This window comes from Dendrobates tinctorius, unplaced genomic scaffold (assembly GCF_039654945.1).
Source record: "Dendrobates tinctorius isolate UK_male_01 unplaced genomic scaffold, ASM3965494v1 ptg000173l, whole genome shotgun sequence".
Classification (NCBI taxonomy): domain Eukaryota; kingdom Metazoa; phylum Chordata; class Amphibia; order Anura; family Dendrobatidae; genus Dendrobates; species Dendrobates tinctorius.
The window spans coordinates 2,455,001-2,460,993 of NW_027361840.1; the positions used below are offsets into that span (position 1 = coordinate 2,455,001).

The following is a 5,993-nucleotide window of genomic DNA, read 5'->3' on the forward strand; positions in this document are numbered from 1 at the left end:
TCACTGCTCTTTACTGCTCGTCACTGCTCTTTACTGCTCGTCACTGCTTGTTACTGCTCTTTACTGCTCGTCACTGCTTGTTACTGCTCTTTACTGCTCATCACTGCTTGTTACTGCTCTTTACTGCTCATCACTGCTTGTCACTGCTCTTTACTGCATGTCACTGCTCTTTACTGCTCGTCACTGCTTGTTACTGCTCTTTACTGCTCGTCACTGCTTGTTACTGCTCGTTACTAGTGTTGAGCATTCCGATACTGCAATATCGGGTATCGGCCGATATTCGCGGTATCGGAGTTCCGATACTGAGTTCCGATACTTTTAGAATATCGAACACCGGAATCGGAAGTTCCCATAATGCAATGAGCCAGTTTGATTTTATTCAGCCAATGGGGATCCTCAGAAGTGTGGGCACATGCCGTTAGGCATGTTAACTAATGGCATGGCTGTGATTGGCTGCTGAAATGATGTCATGATGCATTATAAAAGCCGCCGCCGCCATTTTGGGTTCACTCTGCTGTGAATTCAGTTAGGGACAGGACGCTGCTGTTCTGACTCTGAGGGACAGTTTAAGCTAGCGATTTGCTTTATTGTGCTTTACCTAGGCTACTTTAGCAACCGCTGTGTAAGAAGATTTCTTTTGCCTTGCAGCGCTGTTCACGGCTGTCTGAGAGGTCTCCGTGTGTCAGTGCAGCTCACGCTGTGTAGTGTGTCCTGCAGCCACCTCCGGTTGTAGTCCGCTCAGCGTGCGTCACTGCCTCATACATTGTCCTTTTTTGCATTAATGCTGCTCATTTTTCCAGATTTCTCCTATTAATGTGGTTCCATCCATATCCAGCTAGAATATTTGCAAACACTATATAGGAGTAGATAGAGGAGCCTTTTTTCTGGCTTGTGCCCTGCAGCCCCAGCCAGATTAGTATTAGCCTATTTTTTGGAGCCTCATCTATTGCATTGTAGGTTACCTTCCTGCATTGTAATAGCTCCAAAAAGTTTGTGATGCTTTCGGTTTTACATCTTTGGGCACATCCAGTGTCTTTTTGTGAAAAAAATAAAGTTAATAAAGTCCACCAAACACTCCACTTTACAGTTGTATAGGCCACATTAGCTCCTATTAAAGTCTAGTCCATACTTTATAAAATTAGTGTTTCTTATACCTGTTAGCAGCTGTTCAGGAATAAGCACACTAAGCCCTTAGTACTTTTCTGCCTATCTTTATCAGTCTACCAAGATGAAGAAGGCAGGGAGTAAGGCACGTGGTCGTGGGCGTGGAGTTTCTGCAGGGAGAGGACATGGGGATTCTGGGCCTGCTGCCGGCACCAGTGACTCAGCATCCCCCAGTTTTACCAGGGAACAGTCCTTCATGCGCAGCTTTGTAGGAGCTCGCCATACCCCACTGCTGCGGGACGAACAAATTGAAGCCGTTGTCGGATGGATGGCAGCTAACGCATCAACTTCAATTACTTCCACATCCTCTCAGGTCCAGAGCACTGAAGAGCAACCATCTGTCTCTTCACCACCTGCCAAATTGCCCAGGCAGTCAGAGAGCCCTGGACAGGAGCTATCTCTACTTCTCTTCTCTGAATCTCTTGGCTTGGAAAGAGGGGGCCAGCCAAGCAGCATTCGAGAATTTGAAGAAGAGGTAGCATGCAGTGATGCGCAACAGCTTTGTCTCTCTGAATCTGAAGAGGTGGGTGGGCCAGTGCCTATGGTCAGCACACCTCAGTACGCATCTGATGAGACTCAGGTGCCACTTTCTGATGCGTTGTCACACCCGATCCCCGTCCTGGCGCTGCGCCCAGGTCAGTCGCTGTTACACCTGGCCCCCATCCTGGCGCTGCATCCAGGACTGCCGCTGCTCCCCGTTCTGGGCACTCACCTCGAGCTTCACATAGGCAGCAGCCGGCCTCCTCTGGATCTCATGCAGCTGCTCAGTGTTCTGTCCTCCCTCCTGCCTCCTCCTCCTGGCGCCCTGTGAGGAGATCTGTAGCTAAGACTATTAGGGCACGCCCGCCCGCTCTCTTGCCTTCTTAAAGGGGCGGCGCGCATTATTCAAAAAATAAAATGAACCAATGGCAGCTCACTGGCTGCTATTTCTGGCCTCTCCTCCATAGGGAGAGTGCCGGAGCAACGAGTATCTATCATTGCTACATCCGGTTCTCATGCTAACCTGTCTGCGCTGCATCTGCAGTCTCTGTGCATTGTCTAATGCTCTCTGTTTCCACAGCATATCAGTATCCTGTGTTACCTGGTTATATCAGCAACCATCTGGGCCTAAGCCATCCCGTTCCACCTACAGCCATCCGAGTCCAAGGACTGTGTGAAGGTCACTGGAACCGACTCCTTACCAACTAACCGGAACCAGGACCCAGCGCATTACGGACTCTGCTGTTACTTTTGTTATCCCTTTTGGTCCCGCTGGGACAGCTGCCACGTGTTTGGGGTCTAACTGGAGGTAGCACCTGTGTCCTCCGGGTATTCCATTCTGGCCCTGCCTGAGGGGCCTTACTACGGGTGCCTGGGGCTCACTAGTCATGCCCCCTTCGGAGCCCCCGGACCGTGGTCCCGAGGTTCCACTTAAAAAAATAAAAACGAATGTGAACTTCACCATATCTGCCTCCGCTTCCATTCGTTACATGCGTACTGTGCTGTCGAGACTACCCAGGAGAAGCAGTCATTTGAAGAGGGTAGTGTAGATGATGAGATCCTTGACCCATCATGGCGTGAGGTACAGGAAGGTGGTGGGAGCAGCTCTGAGGAAGAGATTCCCCGAACGGCCAAAAAAGGAGGGAGAGGGAGGGGGCAGACTTGGTTGCCTGTAGCCTCCACTTCGGCACCTATTAGGAGCATGCATCTTCCAAAACCGAAAACGGGCGCTCCCAAGACTTGCAGTGCCTGGTCCTTTTTTGACACAGTTGCAGATGACATTTGCTTTGTCAAATGCAAGCTGTGTAATCAGAAAGTGAAAAGAGGGAAAAGTGTCAGCAACCTCAATACCACAAATATTTGGAAACATGTGCAGACTAAGCACGTGGTGAAGTTACAAAGACACACTGAAGACCTAGGCCAACCTACAGCGCCACCTACCACCTCTTCAGCTCGTGTTGTAGCCTCTTCCTCCAGCTCACACACAGCTGGTTCGGCTTCCTCACAGGATCGCCATGGAAGAACCTCTGGCACTGTTGTACAGAGGCACAGTGTCATTCTGGGTCACCCTCCCAGAGCTGTGTGGTACCGGGCCAGTGTCAGCGGGATGTGTCACAGCGGCGGTGACCCGGTCCGTGGCCCTGGGCGCCCAATGTAAAAAGGGGAGATTGAATGGTGGAATGTAGTTAATGGAATAGTTTGTGACGCCACCTGTGGTGTTCGGCAAGTGAGATGTTAGGCCGACGCTGCATGCAGGTCCTCTGGGGCTGGTGGTGTGTTGCAGCCGAGATGGTGAAGCTCCCCACAGGTGGAGCTGTAGCCCCAGGGCAGTGTAGATGTTGGGGTAGAGGAGAGGCACAAGCAGTGTAGAAGCTGGTACCCAGATGTAGCGGTGCTTGGTGCGTTGTCACAAGAATGAATGGAGGACACCAGGGCTTGTAGTTTCAAAGCTTTACTCACAGTCTGTAGTACAAACAGGTGCTTGCCTCCGTGCCATGTCCTCCGGGTCAGGGACTCAGATGGAATTCTCCCTTCCAACACTCCAACATGTGCCTTTCTGAATGTCTCCTCTTATAGCGCCATTAAGTGTGAAGTACTCCTAGTACTGAGTTACACTGGAGTGCCTCCTGACAGATGTTCCCAAGAACTCTACTTGCACGGCAGACAGCTGTAGCCTGCTTCGGGGACTCCTCACTCCTGAGTCCCGGCTCACTATCAATGTTGCTGTTGTGCCCCCCAAGTCTTAGATGGGAGTAGTGCATTTACAGCCTACTACTTCACCGGTGTCTGCTGTAGAACCATTAGTGTCCATACACCCTCGGGGACCGGGCCCCGGCCTTGCGCTTAGAACTTCTAGGCAGGGTTCTTCCTCTAACCCACTAGCTATCTAAATTCAAAATTATGTTACCTAATTTAAAGTGCTATGGAAGCAACTCAATATCAATTCACATTTTCTAGCAACACATCTCTGTTCTGTTACTTTACACATTCTCTTACTTTCTTATATGACAACCGCTGGTGTCTGGTTCATCACCTGTAACTTCAACTCTTTATTCACATTCAAGGCATTTGTACTTCAAAATTTCTTTAGTATACCATCTACTAAATTTCTACATTTGTAAAACATTCACTATAGTCCTTTCTCAACTATACCCTATAAAATCTGTCATTAAGCATTATCACTTTCTAGCTTTCTGTTTCAAAAATATATTAACCATTATCAATAAGTGCAAATAATAGACACGGGTCCGGCCAACATGTCTGGAAATGTCCTTATGCTGAGGTAATTCTTCCTTCAAGAAGAGAGAGAGTCCTATGTAAAACCAAGAGAGAACACCTAAAGAGGTGCAAACTATATACAACAACAGGTCTGGACCATTCAGCGTTCATGATCTCTGCAGTTCAAATAGGAAGGCTGCCAATATAACTTGGCAACAACTGGGAAACAAAACTGAAGCATGATGGTCAAAAATAGAAAACAAAAGGCACAACGATGCAAATACCCTCCTGGGTAATGAGAGTTATTTCAAGAAGCATCTTGACTAATTGTTATCCCCTCCTGGGGTTTCTGGACTGGAACTGCTTCCTGGGTGAAAAACGCGTTGGCAGTCCGCAGGTACTCTTTCTCCATCGGAGTCAAGCTTGTGGTTTTCTGTACGCTTGGCTGCGGGACTGGTGTTGATCCAGCTTGGCATGTGGGGGTATGCACAAACACCATTGGAGTGGTCACTGGGGATGAAGGGGCAGTAGGCGGCTTCTGCCTGCAGGACTTGATGAGATCCTCTGGGACTCATCTGACGTTCATTGCATACCAGCCTCTCAATCCCTCATGTCTGGTAAACGTTACATGATCTCCCAGATGCAGGTTTCTGGCAGGGTGCCCTTTTCTCAAGTGGGGTTCCACATCCCGTCGATTAAAGAACAGATTGGAGATTCAGCTAGGGTCATGGATGAAGCCGAACCCCCTCTCATGCTTCACATTTAAGACATGTCCCCAACCTGCTGAGTCCCGGGGACCATAGCAACCGGCACGGATCTGCTCCTTCCGGTCCAGATCAGGGCCCAGTACAGCTAACCTTCGCTGCTCCCTCTCTCGGTGTTCAGCTGCCGGTTGTCGGATGGTCACTTGGCAGCTAGCCTAATTCTCATCTTCCTCCCGTTCCTCCCGAGACCGATCCCGGCTCGTGGTGTACCACTGCACCACCATCAGGGGTTCAGATGGTTCCCCTCAGGGGCAGGTATCCCGGTCCCAGACCAGATCCAACACGACCTGGCCAGCCGCCGCGACCGCGGTACACCCCAGGGCCTTCCCAGGTGTAGGGGCATCAGACATACCTGGGGCCTCCTGGTGGTGCGGTCTCTGTTCCGGTGCAGGCATGGTGGCAGCGGGTGCTGTTCGGTGGGATACCGGGAATGGCGGTGGAGCCAAAGGCGGCTCCGGGTCTGCAGGGGTCTCTGGAGGGACCTGCGCGGCCGCGTTAGGTCCGGACTGGAGCTTCTCTTCCTCAACTTCGGCTCCCAGGGCCTTGTACAACTCCTCCGATGGTACCGGCAGAGAGGGGACAGTGGATGCTGCCGGTGGTATGGCAGCGGGCGCAGGCTCCATAGAGTCTGCCTGGAAAGCTTCCGGTGCAGCAGCGGCGGGTACCAGTGGTGCGGGTACCGCAGATGTAGGCCCTTCCTGGGCGCGCTCAGCTTTAAAGTCCAAAGCGCTTCCTGCTTCAGTTGCAGGTGGTGCGTCAGCTGGGATATTTCATCCTCCAGCTGCTGGCGGTTCATCTCGGACACTGGGTTGGAGCCTTCAGCCATGGCGCCGGGGAGATTCAGCATAACCTCCTTGCGCTCCACAG

At 51.1% G+C, this 5,993-nt stretch overlaps 1 long non-coding RNA gene across 1 annotated transcript in view; it reads left to right on the forward strand.

Moving 5' to 3' along the window:
• The window catches only part of LOC141053949 (uncharacterized), a 12,078-nt gene extending 9,471 nt beyond the window's left edge, over nt 1-2,607 (forward strand). Inside the window, exon 2 of the long non-coding RNA XR_012221296.1 lies at nt 2,225-2,607. This is a non-coding gene — a long non-coding RNA (uncharacterized lncRNA). The remainder of the gene's footprint in view (nt 1-2,224) is intronic.
• Nucleotides 2,608-5,993: the final 3,386 nt, after the last annotated feature.